This window comes from Triturus cristatus, chromosome 1_2 (genome assembly GCF_964204655.1).
Source record: "Triturus cristatus chromosome 1_2, aTriCri1.1, whole genome shotgun sequence".
NCBI lineage: Eukaryota > Metazoa > Chordata > Amphibia > Caudata > Salamandridae > Triturus > Triturus cristatus.
In genome coordinates, this window is record NC_140580.1 from 343,281,830 (window position 1) to 343,303,472 (window position 21,643).

Here is a 21,643-nt window from a genome sequence, read left to right on the forward strand (position 1 = left end):
GCCGTGGAAGGGGAAGAGGCCGAGGAAGAGGAGGCAAAGAAGGGGTGGAGAAGGATATAGAAGAAGTACAAGAAAAGCAAACAAAACGCTCAATGCGGTCCAATATGAAAAAGGTAACAAGGAAATGAACTTGAATAAAACCATTATGAATTTAAGCACAATTTCCCTGACAGAAGAGGAGAATTGTGTTTTAAACTTGGGACTTTCATACTGTGACGACAATGATTTTAATTATCCACACAGTAGAATGGACCTCTATCAGTATGTGCGTAAATTAAAACTAGCTAAAATGTTTGCAAATAAGAAAAGTTTCGTCCCCCCGAAGGAGTTGATGAATCAAATCACCTGACAGTAATGGATGTACCGGTCTTAGAAAACCTATTGGGTCTATACGAAGAAGAAGAAACTAGTCACAATGAGATACCTATTGAAGGAACTGCCTCAAGTACTGACATTTCATTCAAATTGAAGAATAGTGATCACACCCCATATAGATTGAATTCCAAATATATACCACAGATGCCACGTGATAATGTGGACATATTTTCGGACAATGTTACTAAAGATTTAAAAACTCTGTACAGTAAGCTGGCGGTAACCCGAAATAAGAAAAGAAAAGGAGGTATCTCCCGGAAAGCAGAAATACAAAGAACAGTGGAGAGAATACAAAAAGATGGGGGTGTAACAGTAAAACCGTCAGACAAAGGCGGAAATGTTGTTTTGTGGGGGTGAGATTTGTATAAAAAGGAGGCCCTAAATCAATTAAACAACATTGAATGCTATAAGAGGATTGAAATGACAGATTTTAATTTGGTAAAAGAACAATACCATGAAAGGTTGGATGAATGGAAACAGGAAGAATTAATTAACTGGGACGAATATAAATTCTTAAAGCAACATAACCCTGTTTTACCTGTGTTTTATATGTTGCCTAAAGTACACAAAAATGCCATCACACCACCAGGGAGACCTATTATCTCCTCGTGTGGGAGTTTATTTGAAAATACCTCGAAATATGTAGATTATTTTTTAAACCCAATTGTCAGGACCCTAACCTCATATATCAAGGATTCAACTGATTTTTTGAAATATATATATGATGTTAGAGGGGAAGAAAAAAGTATGTTGTTATTAACATTAGATATAACAACCCTGTACACGAGCATACGACGTGAGGACGGTCTCAAAGCTACTGAATTTTATTTGAATCAGAGACCCCTGAGATTTGCAAGGCATAACTGTATGCTGCTGGAAATGATGAAATGGTGTCTAACCAAAAATATGTTTTTGTTTGGTGATGAATTGTTTCAACAAGAGAGAGGGACGGCGATTGGTACCTGCTTCGCCCCCAGCTACGCTAATTTACATCTGGGCTGGTGGGAGGAGCAGGTACTCAAAGGGCCAACATTGGAACATTGGCTAGAACATGTCTTGCTGTGGATACGATTCATAGACGACGTCTTCGTGCTGTGGCAGGGCACGGAGACTGAAGTCAAGCAATTCATGAGAGATTTGAATGATAATATGCTTAATCTAGCATTCACCGGCAATTATAGCAAAACTCGTATAGACTTTTTAGATGTCAGGGTGAAAGTAAGTGAAGGAAAATTAGAGACAACAATTTTCCGTAAGTCTACTGCAGGGAATACAATTCTTTATGCAGATAGTGCTCACCCTGCCCCACTTATCAGGAGTATTCCTTTTGGAGAATTTTACAGAGCTTGTCGAGCTTGCAGTAGTGAGGAGGAATATTTGAATATCGAAGGTGAGATGACTGAAAGGTTTGTTCAAAGAGGGTATTCATCTAATGTAATCAAGAGGGCCACTTTAAAAGCCAGGAAAATAGATAGGAAAAAAGCATTATTTGAAGCCTCCAAAACAAGTAAGAAAAAGGAAATTCCTAATGATGGCGTAAATAACTGTAGGTTTATAACCACTTTTAATACAAGCCATGTTGAGGTTAGAAATATCCTGAATAAACACTGGCACTTGATTAAATGTGATTCTGTATTAGGCCCGATGATAAAAAAACACCCAGACATAACATTTCGTAAATCTAAGTCACTAAAGGACAGAATAGTCAGCAGTGAGTTCACTGAACAGAGGAAATTGGGACAATTAAGTTGGTTAAGCAAAATGGGATTTTTTAAATGTTTTAAATGTAAGGCGTGTCAACATGGAGTGAATTGCACACAGTTTATGACTATTTTTGATAAAACCATTAAGGTTAAAGGACACCTAACCTGTAGATCCAGTTATGTGGTCTATCGACTACAGTGTCCCTGTAGGAAGATTTATGTAGGCAGTACCACTTTTCCGGTTTTTAAACATATTCTACAGCATAGAAGAGCCATAGTGAATAAGGATAGAACGTATCCTATTGCTAGACACTTCGAGAAATACCATCAGAGCAATCCTGAAGGTCTACAGTATAGTTGTATAGCAGAAATCCCAAAGAAAAAAGAGGCGGGGATAGGGAGAAAGAACTCTGGAAATTGGAGACCTACTATATACTGGAATTTGACTGTAAAGAACCACATGCATTGAATGTAGATGAGGATCTGTTCACTTGCCTATAAGATAAGCAAATACATGGGAAATTAAGAATTGAAGGTTCCTGTAAATAAGAATAAGTAATTGTCGAGTAAATGAAGTGCTGATAACACAGGTTTCTTTTCATTTTTTTGTTTTAAGATTGGAAAAAAAAACAATTCTGTGGCAATTTAGGATACAGAGTATATTTTATTTTTCTTTTCTTAAATATATTTTGAAAGTAAGTTGAAAGAGGGACACAAAGGAGTAATACAAGTAGTTTTTCCAGGTTTTTAATAAAAAATTAAAGCGGACATGTACATTAGTATAAGCACTTTATAATGAAGTACTTTTTTATCTAGTACTGAAGAATAGTTTCCCGAATTTTATGAGAATGTTAAGATGGGTTGACTTGAAGCACTAGCACTTTATGAATTCGAAGATTGTTTACATAAGCACTTGCACTTTGTAGCAATTTTAGAATAAATATTGGTTTACATAAGCACTTGCACTTTGTAACCATATGAATATGAAAAAACGGTTACGTGAAGGAAACGTAGGCTGTAGTAAAAATGGAACATGAATATCGCTTTATTTGTATTACTTTTGACTTCCCTTGAAATGTTGTAATATGCACTTGCACCTTATAAAGAAAGTAATTAAGATTTAATTACTTACAAGGGTTTGTTGAACCAAGATAATTTTGTGTGAAATGTTTGTTTTGGAGCACTTGCTTAAGACCACACGTATTGGAATAACCATTCCAAGATGGCACCACCTTTGGCGTAAAAAAAGTAAAGGTGGAATGAAATCTGAGTAGTCCCTTCTTACTATCTAAAATGTTTTTAAACCATTGTGAATGAAAAAACTATGTCGTGAGCAAGGTAGCATCAAACTATCGAAACGCGTAGACAGGTGTCCCGTCGCAATAAAGGAGACCCATTTTGAAGAATCCCTTGGTGTGCTGCGTGATTATTTTGAAAAAATAATCGGATAACTGATATATATATATATATATATATATATATATATATATATATATATATATATATATATATGTATATATGTGTATATATATATATATATATATATATATATATATATATATATATATATATATATATATATATATATATATATATATATATATGTATATATTAGCAAGACGACTCCTTCATGATGTCTGTTTCCACAGCAAAGAGTCACGGACCCAAGAATGATGGCTCAAACCGTATTTATTTCACCAAGCCTTATGACGCGTTTCGAGCATACAAAGTGCCCTTGATCACATGCGGAAACGCAGTCCGTTATTTGTTTTTATACTTTTTAGTGCTCAACACCTGTGATAAACATAAAGAAAATACTTTCCTACACCGCGATGGGTGAGTCAGCAGCAGAGATATATACACATTTGTTTTATATTTGATACTCATATTGCTAATCTTACTAGTTTAAATACATGTCAAAGAGTGGGCATAAAGATAAAAGTAGTGCAAACTTATTACACAATTGTTGTGTTAACCAAGACAACATCTACTTAGCAGCGTTACTATAGTCTGTGTTTGTAAAAGTATAAACATGTAATTAAAACTTGTTTATAAAATCTGGATTTGATAAAAACCTAGAATAAATATATATAAATACAAATAAATATATATAAATACATATATCAACAAATTCATTTGTTACCTGCACAAACCAAATTGTGGCTTGTGCTAGCCTATTACTGCATAAATGCTTAAAACACTAAAGACCTTAGCTGCATACAAACATGCCCATAAATGCTGCATTCTTTAACCGATAAGATGTCTATTAACTCATGAGTGATAAAATTTCCAATCCCTGTATATTGCATTAACCCCTTCCATGCTGCGCAGATTCCGCCGCTGTGCTGACGGAATCTTGCGCGGGCGTGGTCATGACGGAACGGTTCCGTCATGAGCACAGCTCAACCGTGGCTCATGACGGAACCGTTCCGTCATGAGCACCGAAGGGGTTAAGCTAGACTCCATCGGTACAATCATTGTATTTTTATTAAAGTGCTATGTGCTAATATGTTTAAAAAAATGTGTGCATAAGTGCGTGGAATTAAAGTGTTTTACCTAAAAGAGAATAGATAAAAATGGAGGGAATAGCAGCTGACATTGAACTATAATATGTCATGTTATAAATCTTCTCATAGCACCTACTAAAATTGTTAGAAAATATACACTATGATGGTCTATGAGCAGCCTACATTACATGGACTACGGTATTGTATTCTTCATACCGTATCCATTGGTGGACAGATGCGGAATTTCATGGTCAAGATCATACCAGGGGTTATTAGGGTGTTAGTTAGAACTAAACCTACAAGTATATCTAAAAATCAGTTTATGACCCTTCATGATGTGGATTACAAAAAGTTATGAAGGTCTTCTGTATTATTGAGTCCATTAGGATGTTTGCTATCCAACTCAATAATAAAACGTGATTCCACTTGTCGTAGAGAGCGTTCTCTATTACCACCTCTACGTGGTTTGGGTATTGAGCTAATGACAAAATAATTTAGGCATTTAAGATCATTGTTGTGGGTTTGTTTAAAATGCCTTGCAACAGGATAGGCATCATTATTATTAACAATAGCTCGAATGTGCTGTAATATCCTGACATGCACCTGCAACTTAGTGCTGCCTACATATCTGAACCCACATGTGCATGTCAGGACATACACAGCAAACTCAGTTTTGCAATTGTAGTTGCCTATAATTTGCTTAGGTTTAGCATCAAATGGGGTCATATAGCTAGTGGTGTTAATCCCAAATTTGCAAGCTCTGCAACTTGAACATTTAAAAAAACCTTGTTTGGGTTGTAACCACATTTTGTTGAGACTTATCTCTGGGCTGTTTCTGACCAATTGTGTCCTCATTGATGTGCCTTTCCTAAAAGTGATCGTTGGACTGTCTGAAACAAAGGGTGCCAATACCGCATCAGTGAGGATGATGGGCCAGTTGCGCTTTACAATAGATTTGATCTTTCTCTCTTGCTGATTGTATGTGATGATCAGTCGTGGTGCCGAATCATCATTGTGTGTTGCTTCAGTGTTGTCTATTGTGGGTTCTAAAAGACCTTCACGATTTTTCAGTTTTACTTTGGCCAGTGCTTCTTGTAGGACAGCCTCATTATAGCCTCTCTCTCTGAATCTTGAAATAGCTTCATTGGTGCATTGCTCTAAATCTTGTTCATGGCTACAGATTCTTTTAATACGTAAAAGTTCCCCAAACGGAATACTTCGTACTAGATGTTTAGGATGATTGCTAGAGGCATGGAGGGTTGAGTTACCTGCTGTAGTTTTTCTATGCAGTGTTGTAGTGATTTGCTCATTTTTGATAATGGCCTCAACATCAAGAAATTCAATTCTTTCTGCGTTTATATTAGATGTAAACTTCAGATTGACATTATTATCATTGATGGTATTGATAAACATTTGTGCATTATCTACATTGCCCTGCCACACCACAAAAACATCATCTATATATCTAAACCAATACTTAACATGTTGGTTGTATATTTCCGCGTGGGTGCCCCTGAGAACCTGCTCCTCCCACCAGCCTACCATCAAACAGGCATAGCTGGGAGAGAAGCAGGATCCCATAGCCACACCACGCAACTGTTTATATACATCTGTGCCAAAGAGAAAGAAGTTATTATTGAGACACCAACATATACAATCCAGTAGCATGTTGTTGTGATCGTAGGATTCAATAGCTCTTGAATTTAGAAAATGTCTGATAGCTTGTAATCCTGTCTCATGTTTTATGCACGTATACAAGGATTCAATATCCAATGTCATAAGAATCATGTCTTTATCCCATTTGATCTTTTTGATTTTCCTTAAAAAATCTCCCGTGTCTTTTACATACGTTGGTAATTTTTTAACTAGTTCTTGTAAAAAGAAGTCAATGTATTGGGATACGTGTTCGCTCATGCTATTTATGGCTGATATTATTGGGCGCCCAGGGATAGGTACAGTTTTCTTATGAATTTTGGGAATGAAATAAATTATTGGAATCACTGGATGTGTTATCTGTAAAAACTTGAATTCTTCCAGTGAGATCATTCCTTCTCTTTTAAACTGGTGTAGTTTTTTGTCCAAAGAGTCTTTCGCTTTATTGTACTCTTTCCAGTTAGATTTTGCATAGCAAGTAGAATCCTGTAATTGTCTTTGTGCTTCTTGGATGTATTAAGTTTTGGGCCAGATGATGATATTACCTCCCTTATCACTCTTAGTGATTACCACTTCATGATTTTTTCGCAATTTATTAATCAATGCTTGATATTGTAACTCGTTGTAATTCTTTTTACGCCTTTTCTTGTTCAGCTGAAGATTGAGTTTTTTCAATTCTTCCGTCACTGTCTCATGGAAGATATCTATGGCATCTTTGGGCATTATTGGTATAAATGTTGACTTAGATTTGAAAGGGCTGCTCCCAGCCCCTTGTTGCCTGATATCCATATTTGAAAGTTGATGTTGTGTGGACATTTGCAATGCAGTGTCCTCTGTGTGTAAAATCGTCCCTTCTTTCAATTCATGTACAGTGCGCAGCAGTGGGATATCTGTGATTTGGAGACCCGATTTGTTGCTGGGATTGTTCTTGTGTTGTTCTTTTAAGCCATTTTTTATAGCAAAAAACTTTTTTAGCTTGAGTTTGTGGATGTATCCAAATATATCTATCCTAGTTTGAACATAGTTGAATTCATTGGGCGGACAATACGACAAACCTAGGCCAAGTATTTTTTTCTCCGCTGTTGTTAGAACTATTGATGATAGATTGACAATAGTTTTCTCATCTAGATTCTCTACTTGCGCCAAAAGTTTCTTTTTGATTTTGTTTTTTGTTTTCTTGCGCCGCTCTCTTCTTTTGACGTTGCATTTTTTTCTTTTTTTTCTTTGGCTTGTTCTTGTTTCCGTGGTCTCAATGTGTTGCGCCGATCTACCGCTAAAAAATCCACTTTTTCCCCCAGACTCAGTCTTCTTAGTTCAGCATTAGTTGTAATGCTGTCACTGTCTTCTGAGGCTATGTCGCTACTCAAAGTATTGATGTCTGATGTCTGATTCTGATAGCGAGTCTTTGGATGTACTTGCGATTTCTGATCTAATATTAGTATTGTCCTTGACTGGGGCTGCTTTGTTATTTATTCTTTTAGCATTGGTAAATTTACGGGCAAAAGTATAGATCCTCCCTTGTTCATAATCTGCTAAATCGCGAGCAAATTTGTAAACTTTACGTGTTTTGATTTTGTCCTCCTGTTTTTTGAGGCGTCCGAGGATCTCTAGTTTCATTTTAGCTATATATACACATAGAAATTTCCACAAATATTCGCAGAAAAGACGAGCCACTCCAGTTCTGTGTTCTCAATATTGCGGGTTTATTTGGCAGACAAACGACGCGTTTCGATTTCAGCCGAGATCTTGGTCACAGTAGAAGATTGCTCCTTCCGGAAACCAGGAGACCCATAGGCAGTGGTGCGAGAACCAGCAGAGCCACAGGTATAATCCAGGAAAGTAGAACAAAGTTCACGCACTCTCAGGAACCAAAGCCAAGGAAAGTTCAATACAAAGGGATTTATTACATCATAAATCCTTGTCGTGACACGTTTCAACCATCAAAAGGTCTTGCTCACACAAAGTGTACAGATATACAGAGCGTCCTAAATACAAATGTTGGAAACAGAGGAAGGACTCAGTAACATGTGTAACATTGACAGGGAACTGTTGGACCAAAATGGAGAGTGCCATCTTGGAACTGTACTGCACAAATGTGATGTGCTTGAGAGAACAAAGTATGACATGGTGCTGCATGAAGAAAATGAGGTTATGAGCCACAGACAATATAGTGTGTAGGAGACATTCCTAAACTGATACATGTGTGCATTTACGCACTGTGGTAAATTAACAACGGGTTGTCTCGTAGCAGCGCCGGATGTCACATGGACTGTCGAACATAATAGTGATTGCCATCTTGGAATAGTATTTGTACAACCGTGGTGTGCAGAAGAGAGAAAAGTATGACAGGATGCTGTATAGATTGTGAGAGACAGTGGACAACATACAATACAAAGTGTAGGAAGTATATTTACAATGGTACATGTGTACAGTGACTCGCTTTGGTGTATCAGCGACATAGTGTCATAATGCAACTGAAGCTGCATGGGATGTCCAAAGTACTGAGCAGCCAAGTAATAAGTCACATACAAGAGTGTACAAGAAAATGTTCTACGATAGTTTACATGCTGAACACCAAATGAGAAATCCAATGAAAACACAACGTGCCACCGCATGTGTGGGACAAATGTCCAAGAGGGTATAATGAGTACAACAGAAACATTTTTGGGGCGCTCAATAGGACAAAGTGATACACAAAGGAAATTAAAGGAAATAAGAAATAAAATAATAGGAATCCTTATCTGGGGCACAGTGAACAGCAGTTAGACATATCCATCGAAGAAAAGGGTGGGGAACTGAATGTCAGTGGACAGATCCGATGGCCCCTTCCCTTCCTCCTGCAAAAATAGAGAGTATTCATGTCAGAGACAACATGAACAGACGATGTAGAACAGACAGAGAAACCAGAAAAGTAGTCTGCATGGCTATAAAGAAAGGTCAGGAGATTAGAGATAAAGAAACAGGTGGAAGATTGAGCGTCCCAGTTCCAAGTAACCATTTGATAGATGGAAGAGGGCTGCGGAAACACAAGAGATAAGAAAAGGAATGTAAACATGATGGCAGTTACTCAGTATGCACATGTATAGCTATTTCTTCATCCATGCCATGTCCCCCTGGATTGCGATTTCCTAAATCTATGATGTATCGGGATTCGCATTTCCTCAGTTGGAGTACCCTGTTACCTCCCCGTGTACCAATGTTGACCTGCTCGACTGCAAAGTATTTTAACTTGGAGCCATCAGAGTAATGATGTTTTTCAAAATGTCTCGCTATGGGGGAAGTGCTGATCCTTATTTGAGATGGCCCTAATGTGCTCCAAAACTCTTTTCTTAGCCATGTGTGTAGTAATCCCCACATAGCGGAGATTGCATGGACATTCGAGTATATATATAACAAAGGAAGAGCTGCAGGTGAGAAACTGCTGGATATATATAGTGGGATTGTTGCTGGTGTTAAAGTACTCCTTTCTCATGAGGCTCCCGCAGCAAGCTTTGCAGCGACCGCAAGGAAACAAGCCCTGTAGATTCATACTATTTTTGCCTTCTGTGGTGATGATATCACTATGAACCAATATGTCTCTCAAATGACATCCCTTCCTGTACGTTATTCTTGGTCTATCTGATGTAGACCTGCCAATAATAGGATCTTTGGTGAGTATTCCCAGTTTTTTGCAAGGATTTTCTGGATGTCTTTGGAGTTACTGTTGTAGGTCAATATCATCCTAGTCATGTCACTGTCTTCCTCGGTGAGGTCCGTGACTTCTGTGTCCCCCAAAGTGGCAGTCCTTTTGACCGTTGTGACCTTCTCAACTGCTTTGCAGAGAATCCAACTAAGGTAGCCCCTTTCTCTAAATCTGGTAAGCATAGTGTCTTGTTCAAGGAGAAAAGCTTCTTCTGAACTGCAGTTGCGTTTGGCCTTCAGGAGCTCCCGATAGGGGATACTCCATTTGAGAATGTCTGTGTGTCTACTCATTGAGTGTAGTAAGCTGTTGCCGGCCTTGGTCTTTCTGAATAACCTGGTATGAATTTCATTTCCGATGATTTCGACCTTGACATCAAGAAATTCTACAGAGGTGTTGCTTATGTTGCTTGTGAGTGTGAGATTGATGTTGTTGAGGTTCAGTCTCCGAATGAAGCCTGAAGCCTCCAATTCGGTGCAATCCCATATGACAAACAGGCTATCTATGTATCTGAGCCATACAATGACCGGTTCAAAGTCCTTCCTGAAGTGGGTATCCTCCCTGATGTCGTCCTCCCATGCCCCCAGGGACAGATTCATGAAACTGGGAGCAAAGCATGTGCCCATGGCAGTTCTGAGGATCTGTTTGTAGATGTCGCAGAGAAAGAAATTGTTATGGAGACAATATCGTACCATGTCTAGGATCATGTTGGCATGCTCCACATAGCGTACGAGGTGTTTAGTGAGATATTTCGCACAGACCTTGATGCCCAACTCATGTTCTATGATGGTATAGAGAGAGTTGGCATCCATAGTTATCAGTAGAAGATCGGTTTGCCATTGAATGTCCTTAATCTCAGTGAGAAAATCTTTAGTGTTCTTGACATATGACGGTAAAGTGATAACATAATCCTTGAGAAAACTGTCCACATATGGGGAGACATTTTTAAGTGAACTTCTTCTCGATGGCACAATCGGTCTCCTGGGTGGGTTTGATGAATTCTTGTGGATTTTAGGAAGAAGAAAGAGGACCAGAAGTTTGGGAGAATCCCTTTTGAGGAAGCAGAATTCTTCCCACCCCAAAAGACCTCTGTCTTTACAATCAGTTAACATGCTCCAGATGCCTATGACACTTCTGGTATATTCCTCTTTGCTAGCTCTGATGTAAAATATGGGATCACAGAGCTGACGCATGGCCTCAGCTATGTACATCTCCCAGCTAAGAAGGACCACATATCCTCCTTTGTGGGCTGGCCTGACGACAATGGTATTGTCTTTGGCCAAGATCCAACTCAAGCCCTATACTATATAGACACACGCATTGACTTGTTCAAATTTTGCCGGAAACTCAAACTCAAGAAATGGTACAAACTGAAACATTTCTACAACAAAGAACCGAGATCTACCCAGAGAGTGATCACTGGTGAAGAACTGAACATTTGTGACATTGATACCCTTGAAGCTATGCATGAATTGGAGGGTGAGCTTACCCATGAGAACACCAACATTCACCAGATACTCGATAATCCAGAAGTTGCTTATGACAAAGCAGCATCTACCAAATGTAAACATAAATCAATTTTTCTCCTTATAATTCCGCATGTCAACATAGATACTTTTCAAGACATTGTGTCTAATCAAATGGTCAGACAGATACCATGGCTCAACAAGCATTGGCATAGCCAATAGGTCTCGCCTTTGGGACCTTATAAGTATTTAGCCATGCAGCACATTAGCCTGGGTGCTGCAACACCTACTGTTACTTCACGTGCCACTGGTGAACAGTCCCACACACCCAAGGATGGGTTTCCTTCTGTGCTAATTAATGAAAATATGATAAAGTCTCTTCAAATTTTAAAAAAGTGTATTTATTTAACATCAAACTTCGACACCAATAGGCACAGCACCCTAGAGCAACCGTAAATTGTATAATTAGGGGCAAGTAAAGAATTGAGAACCAGCCTGGGTCTCAAAGGATCAGGCACTGAAACACTAAGAGTAGCAATTGGCAGGAAAATCGAGTAGCACCTTCAACATCTCCTCAGAAAATGCAAACCAGCTTAAAGCTCACCAACAGAATACAGATACCCCCAGATGCCCAACAACTCGATCAGAGAGTACCCATGCAACACCAACAACTCCATCCTAGCCATGGTTGTTGCTTATTTATCTTACGCAACTAACAACAATTGACAAGGCCAATAAACCGGGCTTTTTGTAGGTAATGTTATTTGTTGTATTATATAATTGGATGAAATGGCAGAAACAGCCAATTCCAGTCGGAGGGCACACTATGCGCAGCACAGATTTTTAGCTTAAGTGTTTTAAGCCACGCCCTTAATTACATCGGGTACACTCTTTGAGAGAGCCACCTCCCCAGTTATTTCATCCCACTTAAAGCCCTGACAGGAGGCATGTCTCAAACACACAGAAGTCAAATTTTAGAGTCTGTTTTGTAAAGTTGGGCTCATTCACCACTTACGCACAGAAAGAATGTCTCTTGGGTGTTGTATTTTACATTTGTCACTCTATTTTTCTAATAAACGGGCTGGAATTTCGTACAAGATGCTATAACGGGGTAAAGTTATTATTTAAAATGATAAATTGAACAGGGGTATTATTCATGGGGTCTAAGGAAAGCGGAAACATATGGAGCACATTGTTCGTAGTGGACTCATAAGCTGCGGAATGCACCTCATAACTTCCTACGGGTGCGTGTGGGCTAATTAGAATAAAATACACACCCAGCTGCGCCTAAGTGGTTAATTAATGCTGATTATATGACTGAGTCATGTGATACCATGGAAGCACTCCTTCCTGTTGAAACTTTGAGAGGAGCCTGCCAGTTTGCTTTCGCCGGAGCTGATAATACAAAGACGAGCCCTATCTTGCATGAACTTTCACTTGGTGTGGTGTTGTATCCACCGTTGGGCAACCTGTGCTGGCGGGTGCAGCCACTGCAGAGCGGTGACGTGGGCACCACGTGCCACTCCCTGTGCACCGTGGTAAATGAGCAGCCACAAGCTCCTGGCTTAGTGAGGTGGCAATGGGCGCGCACGAACGCCGTGAGGCCGCTGACTGGTTTTACAACACCGGGGATCTCTGGGAGGGCAGCTGCATGTCAGAGGCCACAGCACGGGTGTATGGGTGGTGTAAGCTAAAGAAATGTGCTAGGGACGTCAATGAAAGTGGGGGCACTTGCTTCAACGTGTGCAACTCTGTGTTTAGATCCTCCCCACCGCACCGACTCCACGCAATGGATTGGATTTTTAAACAAGCAACAGCTAAAGCACGGCGCGTTACGTGGAATCTGACCTACCAGGAAAGCAGCTGCCACCCTGCGTGCCGCTGCTCGCTCCCGAGAGCAAAACGCTGTGGGAGTGACACATTGGAAAGGAGGTAGGACATGCACCTGCCTTTGGCCATTTGCGTGCTTTCATTATTGAAAGACACAAGCAAAGGCCAATCCTATGTGTGGAAGGAATGAGACCCACATGGATAAGTTTAGAGTGCTCACAAGGGGCCTCCCATAGACCATCGAGAGGCAGTTCACTTGAAAATGTCTCCAGATATGTAGAAAATTTCCTAAAGGATTATGTTATCACTTTACCGTCCTATATGAAGGACACCAAAGATTTTCTTACTAAGATTATTGACATTCATGGCAAACTGATCTTCTCCTGATCACCATGGATACCAACTCTCTCTATACCATCTTAGAACATGAGTTGGGCATCAAGGTCTGTGCGAAAAATCTCACCAAACACCCCATACGCTATATGGAGCATACCAACATGATCCTAGACATTTATTCCTTTATTTATAGGTTTTATAATGTGCTTGAATCACCCCCGGAGGGGTATCTCAGAGCAAAGGGCACCGCAGGCTAAGCTGAAAGACCAATGGCTAGAAAAGAAAGCCACATGGTACGATATTTTCTCCATAACAATTTCTTTCTCTTCAAACAAATCCTCGGAACTGCCATGGGCACATGCTTTGCCCCCAGTTTCACAAATCTGTTCCTAGGGGCATGGGAGGATGACATCAGGGGGGATACCCACGTCAGGAAGGACTTTGAACAGGACATCGTATGGTTCAGATACATAGATGACCTGTTTGTCATATGGGATGGCAACAAATTGGAGGCTTCAGGCTTCATTCGGAGACTGAACCTCAACAACATCAATCTAACACTCAAAAGCAACATAGGCAACACCTCTGTAGAATTTCTGGATGTCAAGGTCGAAATCATCAGAAATGAAATGCATACCAGGTTATTCAGAAAGACTGCGGCCGGCAACAGCTTACTGAACGCAATGAGTAGTCATCCTGACAATCTCAAATGGAGTATCTCCTATGGGGAACTCCTAAGGGCCAAACACAACTGTAATTCCAAGAAAGCTTATCTCCTTGAACAAGACACTATGCTTACCAGATTTAGCGAAAGGGGCTACCCGAGTTAGGTTCTCCGTAAAGCAGTTGGGAACGGCAGAACGGTCAAAAGGACCGCCACTTTGGGGGACACGGAAGTCACTGACCTCACCGAGGAAGACAGTGACACGACTAGGATTATATTGACCTACAACGGTAACTCCAAAGACATTCAGAACATCCTTGCGAAAAACAGGGAAATCCTCACCAAAGATCCAATTATTGGCAGGTCTATATCAGATAAACCCCAAGAATAACATATAGGAAGGGACGTAATTTGAGAGACATATTGGTTCATAGCGATATCACCACCACAGAAGACAAAAATAGTATGAATCTACAGGGCTCCTTGCCTTGCGGTCACTGCAAGGCTTGCCACAGTAGCCTCATGAAAAAGGAGTACCTCAACACCAGTAACAATGCCACTATACATATCAAGCAGTTTCTCACCTGCAGCTCTTCCTTGTTGTATATGTACTCGAATGTCCATGCAATTTCCGCTATGTGGGGAGTACTACACACATGGCTAAGAAAAGAGTTTTGGAGCATATAAGGGCAATCTCAAATAAGAATCAGCCCTACCCCATAGCAAGACATTTTGAAAAACATCATTACTCTGATAGCTCCAAGTTAAAATACTTTGCAATCGAGCAGGTCAACATTGGCACACGGGGTGGTAATAGGGTACTCCTAATGAGGAAATTTGAATCCCGACACCTCATAGATTTAGGAACCCCCTATCCAGGGGGACGTAACATTGATGAAAAAATAGCTATACATCTGCATACGGAGTAACTGCCATCATGTTTACCTTCCTTTTCTAATCTCTTGTGTTTTCGCAGTCCTCTTCCATCTATCAACTGGTTACTTGGGATTGGAATGCTCAACCTTCCACCTGTTTCTTTAACTCTAATCTCCTATCCTGTCTTTCTAGCGATGCAAATGACTTTTCTGGTTTCCCTCTCTGTTCTACATTGTCTGTCCATGTTGTCTCTGACATGTATACTCTCTATTTTTGCAGGAGAAAAGGAAAGGGCCCTCGGATCTGTTCCAGTGACCTTCGGGTTCCCTACCCTTGTCTTCGATGGATATGTCTAACTGCTGTCCACTGTGCCCCAGATAACGATTCCTACTATTATATTTCTTATTTCCTTTAATTTCCTTTGTGTATCACTTTGTCCTATTGAGTGTCCTAAGAAATGTTTTTGTTGTGCCTATTATACCCTCTTGAACATTTGCACCACACATTCGGTGGCACGCTGTGTTTTCATTGGACTACTTGTTCTACTACATTCTGCCAATAAGACACTATGTTGCATTGAATTTCTTATTTGGTGTTCAACATGTGAACTATCGTAGGAAGTTTTCTTGTGCACTCTTGTATCGTACCTATTACTTGGTTGCTCAGTACTTTGGACATCCCATGCAGCTTCAGTTGCTTTATGACACTTTGTCGCTGATACACCAGAGCAAGTCACTGTACACATGTACCATTGTTAATATCTGTCCTATGCTTTGAATTGTATGTTGTCCACTGTCTCTTACAATCTATGCAGCACCCTGTCATATTTTGTTTTCTTCTGCACACCACAGTTGTACAAAGACTATTCCAAGATGGCACTCACTATTATGTTCAACAGTCCATGTGACTTCCAGGGCTGCTATGAGACAACCTGTTGTTAATTTACCACAGTGCTTAATTGCACACATGTATCAGTATAGGAATGCCTCCTACACACTACATTGTCTGTGGCTCATAACCTCGTTTTCTTCAGGCAGCGCCATGTCATACTTTGTTCTCTCGAGCACATCACAGTTGTGCCCGACCATTCCAAGATGGCACTCACCATTTTGGTCCAACAGTTCTCTGTCAATGTTACACATGTTACTGAGTCCTTCCTCTGCTCCCAACATTTGCATTAAGGACTCTCTGTATGTCTGTACACTTTGTGTGAGCAAGATCGCTTGACGGTTAAAACGCATCACAACAAGGATTTATGACGTTATAAATACCTTTGTATTGAATTTTCCTTGGCTTTGGTTCCTGAGAGTGCGTGTACTTTGTTTTTCATATATACACATTATCTACTGGCGGTCGCAAGTAGATAGTTATAGTTAGGACCGAGTTTCCATAGGAAATCTGAAAATTCTATTTTGAATAACTTTGGCGCCGGTTGACGAATCCTCGCGAAATTTTCAAAACGAATGGGGCGCTCCGCTCAGCTCCTACCCTGAAAGTCTCGGGGTGATTTGTCAAGCGGGGGCTGAGAAAAAATGGAGGTCCCAAAACACGTTTATCCCATGCATTTTCCCATAGGACCTTTAGTCGAAGGTTCAGCCCGAACGGCTGAACAGAGTTACTTGAAATTTGGCAAAGAGGTAGTCCTCAGGTCAGGCATGTGTTTTTAGCATATATGGTGTCAATCTGTTCAGTAGTTCCTGAGAAAATTGCAGTTAAAAGTACATAAATATCTATAGGCGCTCACGGTGCCGTGCGCGAGCGTAATACTGATTGGTGGTTAGATGTCAGTCAACATTCGAATCGGTCGAAATCAGGAAGTGTCGGATGCCATTTTGTGTGTGGCAGTGAAAAAGAAAGGTGGAGAATGTGAAAAGGGGGCAGGGTAGCGAGTTCCTGACCCCCTAGCCTTTGTCAGGGGGTCCCTGAAGGACCCCGAAGGGTGAAAAAAACATTTTTTTTATTTTTCAAAAAATCACCAGGTGCGCGCACCGTGCGTGCACCATGCACGCACGGTGCGCGCATGGTGAAAAACCCTTAAAAAAAAATAACATTTTAAACTGTTTATAAGTTTATAGAAGATATTAACTATGCTGTTCAACTTTATCCAAATTAAAAAAAAAAAGCTGAGCCATTCCATAGTACAGGATACAGTCAATCTATAACTATATACATAGGTAGTTTATTGTAAAATAAATATATAAAAAAATATAATAATACATACATAAATTAGCATTTAAAAAACCTTACAAATTCACAAAAAAAACCCATAGGTTTCACACACGTTATAGTTAGGAATTAGCATTTAAAAAACCTTGCAAATTCACTTAAAAAACCATAGGTTTCACACATGTTATAGTTAGCTGGACATTTCACTCGTAAAAAACCATTGAAATTCCACCGCTATAGTTAGTTCAGGTAACTATAACTCACGCGACCGCAATCCACTGCTGATGACGTCACATATTACATCACTGATGACATCATCCAGTGAATATGTGTCTTTCTGTAAAATAAATATTTTTTATATATGTATATCTAAAGGTTAATAGAAGAATAACCGGGTAAATAAGTGTCTAAATGGATGTTTTTTTTGTAAAATTAATTGTATAACTGACTTTTTAACAGTATCTTAGTGAATACAGTGATGTAATATGTGACGTCATCAGCAGTGGATTGCGGTCGCGTGAGTTATAGTTACCTGAACTGACTATAACGGAGGAATTACAATGTTTTTTTACGAGTGAAATGTCCAGCTAACTATAACATGTTTTTTCAGTGAATATATATATAGATAGAATATATATAGATAGAAATATCATATAATATAATTATATATGTATTTAAATATATATATATTTAAATACATATATACATATATATATTTCTATCTATCTATTCTATATCTATATTCACTGAAAAATTAAGAATATATGACGTTACAATGCAAACAATTACATCGCATACTTTTACAATGCGGTTTTTACATCGCAACTACCATTACATCGTATGATTTTTCCGTGGACGTAGGCCACCTTTTCCACCCAAAAACCACTATTCCTGCCCTCCTAAAGATGGCAGAATTCTAATTTAGGTGTACTGAACAGGCTGCACACCCTGGAGGTGTGGGCAGCCTTCCTGGACGTATACACCCCTTGCATGCCTAATTTCTTACCTTGCTTTGTTGCAAGCACACTTGGGGCAATGGGAGGTCTGTGTCCTCAATAGGGGGACAGCCCAGATGCAAATCAGAGACAGTGCATCCTCTGAAGCGCACCGCCGTGATGTGACAATTCACTCCCCACCTGGGGTGGAAAGAGTTGTGACCTCCTCCCTGCCAAAACCTTTGTTCCTCACTCCTGGTAGTGATCACACTGCCTGGTAGGGGGGTCAGAATCATCTGTTGGTGGCAGCAGATGGGGAAAAGTGCGGGTTGCTCAGCTGGAACACAGTAAAGCTGGGGCAACTAGGTAGGCAGCCTTCAAGGTCACCACCTGGGTGCATGCCATATCACCCAGGTCACGAGATTCATGTCAGGGGTGAAAAGGGACTTTGTTTGATACCAAATATGACATATTTTAGTGATACCATAATGGAGTAACAATCTTGACAGTGACCATTTGGCAGTCCATATTATCTTATGGACTGCTAACACTAATAGTAGTTTCCAATGGGGAACGCCACTATAGGGATTTATCGGCTGGTACTTAAATGTCCTGTCCTTTAGTTCACTACACCCTGCCTCCAGGGCTGAGGAGGCCTACCTTAGAGGTGTCTGACATATATTATAGGTAGTGCATTTCACTGTGCCACACATGGGTCACACTCTGTTATAAAAAATAATTAAAAAAAATAATTGTGAGGGCACAGTTGAGTTGGAGCAGTATGCACTTCTCCTACATTCTGAAATGGCAGGCCTGCTGTCAGTAGTTTGTGTGGGTCAGCCAGGGTGGCAGAAAACCATGCTGCAGCCCTGGGGGCCCCTTTACCACCTATGCCCTAGGTACCCCTGGTACTACATGCCAGGAACCTATAAGAGAACAAAGACTTTGCCAGCTTGGGATTACCAAGTCGAACATAACAGTTTTGGGAGAGACAACAGGCACTGGGCAGCAGACTCCAGTGCACGATCAGAGTCATAACCATCAGCATTTGGAGTAAAAAGTGGGGGTGGCCATACACAAAGGGGCACTTCCCTACAGTGAAAGTTCAATGAAAGGGGGGAAAAGTAGTTTGTTGGTAAAGCACCATAGTATAGTGCATTACTCACATCAGGCAGTGCTGACTCTGTAACCACTGCCAAGCTTTTGTTTGATGAAATGGCCTTGGTGTGAGAGGGTTTGCACCCCCACTCCCATTGGCCCATAATCAACAAGCCATGTCTCCTAAGCTGCCTATTGACAAGACACAATCACATTTTGTGGAACCAGTCTGGCCACTGAGTGTAAGGTTTCTTTGAGAGAACCAAGTGCAGATAGATTTTAAAGATTTCTACTAGCTGGTGGTTACCATAATCCATTCTTGATAAATCTAGGACTTGGATGACTTGTTTGAAGTCAAAGACTGGTAGGAGCTGGTTGATAACATGGAGCATTCTAAGATGGAATTGTGCTCCCTTGGTGGGGTTATTAATGTGTTGTTGTAGGAGGGTCACAACCACTCAACATTTCTCACATAACGTATTTCGTCTGGTTATGTAAAGCCTTTCCTTTTTAGACCACAAGGGTACCACTCTGAAAGGGTTAATCTACTTTTAAAACATAACAAAGTGTCTCACTAAAGACATCCTAGGTTTACATTTACCCAAGAGATTAACTAATGAGTATCACCCCCTGTTAAGAGATCTGTTCTAGGGCAATGTCTCTTATAAATGCGATTATGAAAACATGTACTTCTGTTCCTGTTTGTCTAAGGACATCTCGCTCTTTCCAGTAACACTACACTGAATGCAGCCCAAACCTCTCCAAAGCACGGTTACTGTGTCACAAACGTGACTGATATCCTGCTTACCTTAATACAAGAGCATTATATCCTATGGTACTTGTAATAAGGTGGACTGGGTATCTGTCATGTTTGTAATGGGGCAACCTGTCTGCCAAACTCGAAATCAAGCCCATTATCTTCCTTTTATAGAGATGTAACTGAGACTGCATTAGACACTTTGTGTCATTATACTATGTTGCAGGTTGCGCTGGCTTTCTAAGTGAGCAAACAGTCACCTCACATCACATGTCCTCATTCACTGTGTCCTATATACTGCCTTATTTGTCTCCACCCAGTGTTAACCTTTGTTCATGCTGTCCAGTTTATGATCTTCTGGGTTCACCTATAGTAATGTGATTACAGGGCCCAGCTTTCATCGCACAGCCACATTTGAGCATAAGCATAGGTACTACTGAATTGAGTAAACAATCTTGGACTCGAGGATCCCTCTCATGAGAGGGGCCCCTAGGAGGTTTCTAAAATCAAAATTACCTCAGGACTAGGTGATGGAATACTCCTCCTGAGACTTGATGGAACAGCTCCTTCTAATTTTTAGCACTCCCCTCCTTCTGACTGACCCCTAGCTGTGTAACATGCACACCTTTCTGATAAATCATCCCATCATTCCTTGATGACATTACCTAGTCTCTGCAACTCTGACACTAGGATGTTACCTGCTTGAAAGCATACGCAACATTAACACAGACAAACTCTAGTCAGAATGAAAATACCGAGCACAGTCATCAGTAATCTGATTGCAAGGCATAATAAGGCTCAAGTAACTTGTAAGCACAGTCCAGCTGAAACTCAATACCACTTCTTCCAAATGGGTCTGAATTACATAAAGCCAACTGTGCACCTTCCATGTGCTGCATCTATTTCTCCCCATAACTTGTTAGCTTAGTGAGCTCTTAAGTATGAAGAGCCCACTATACTATGGGATTCTCCAGTTGCAAACCCTGTGTGTCTCAAAGTCACAGTGCTTGCATCAATAAAATCCCCTTTTTTTATGTAGTCACCCTATTTTGCAATATGGAAAAGTTTGTCAGAATCGCAAAATGTGTTTAGCGACCTATATGGATTTGTGATTTGTAAGGGGCATTAAATTGATGTTCTTTCTAAACTGTGAGATAGTATGGTATGAATCATTGGTTTGCAACCCCAGTTCCAGTCTCAAAACTATTGATCAATGACATATTGCATATTTGGGATGGTAACTGATTCGCAAAGGGGAAGGGTTATTTTTATGACCCCTTTCCTTTTGTGGACCGAAGTGGTAGCCTTGGTGTGAGTAGGGAGTAGTCCAGGGGACTACTGCCTGCTCCACCTGAAGTTTTCCCAAAAAGAAAATATATTTTTTTAATCAATTACGGTCCCTTTAAGCAGCATGGCCTGCTTTAAAATAAAAGTTCTCTGTTTTGGAATGTAATCACATGGATCATAGGCTGTTGTCTCTTGCAACCCACCGTCCTTGTGTTTGCAGCCAGTCGCAGGGGGTAGTAAATGCAAAATTGCCTAAAGAATATAAGTTATGCAGGTCATTCTGTCTCCCATTTTGATCTCTTATTTTGTAC

General features: G+C 40.2%; 1 protein-coding gene across 1 annotated transcript in view; it reads left to right on the plus strand.

The window, feature by feature from the left end:
* The window catches only part of LOC146867294 (basic phospholipase A2-like), a 199,592-nt gene that overhangs the window by 177,198 nt on the left and 751 nt on the right, over window positions 1–21,643 (plus strand). The window lies entirely within an intron of this gene.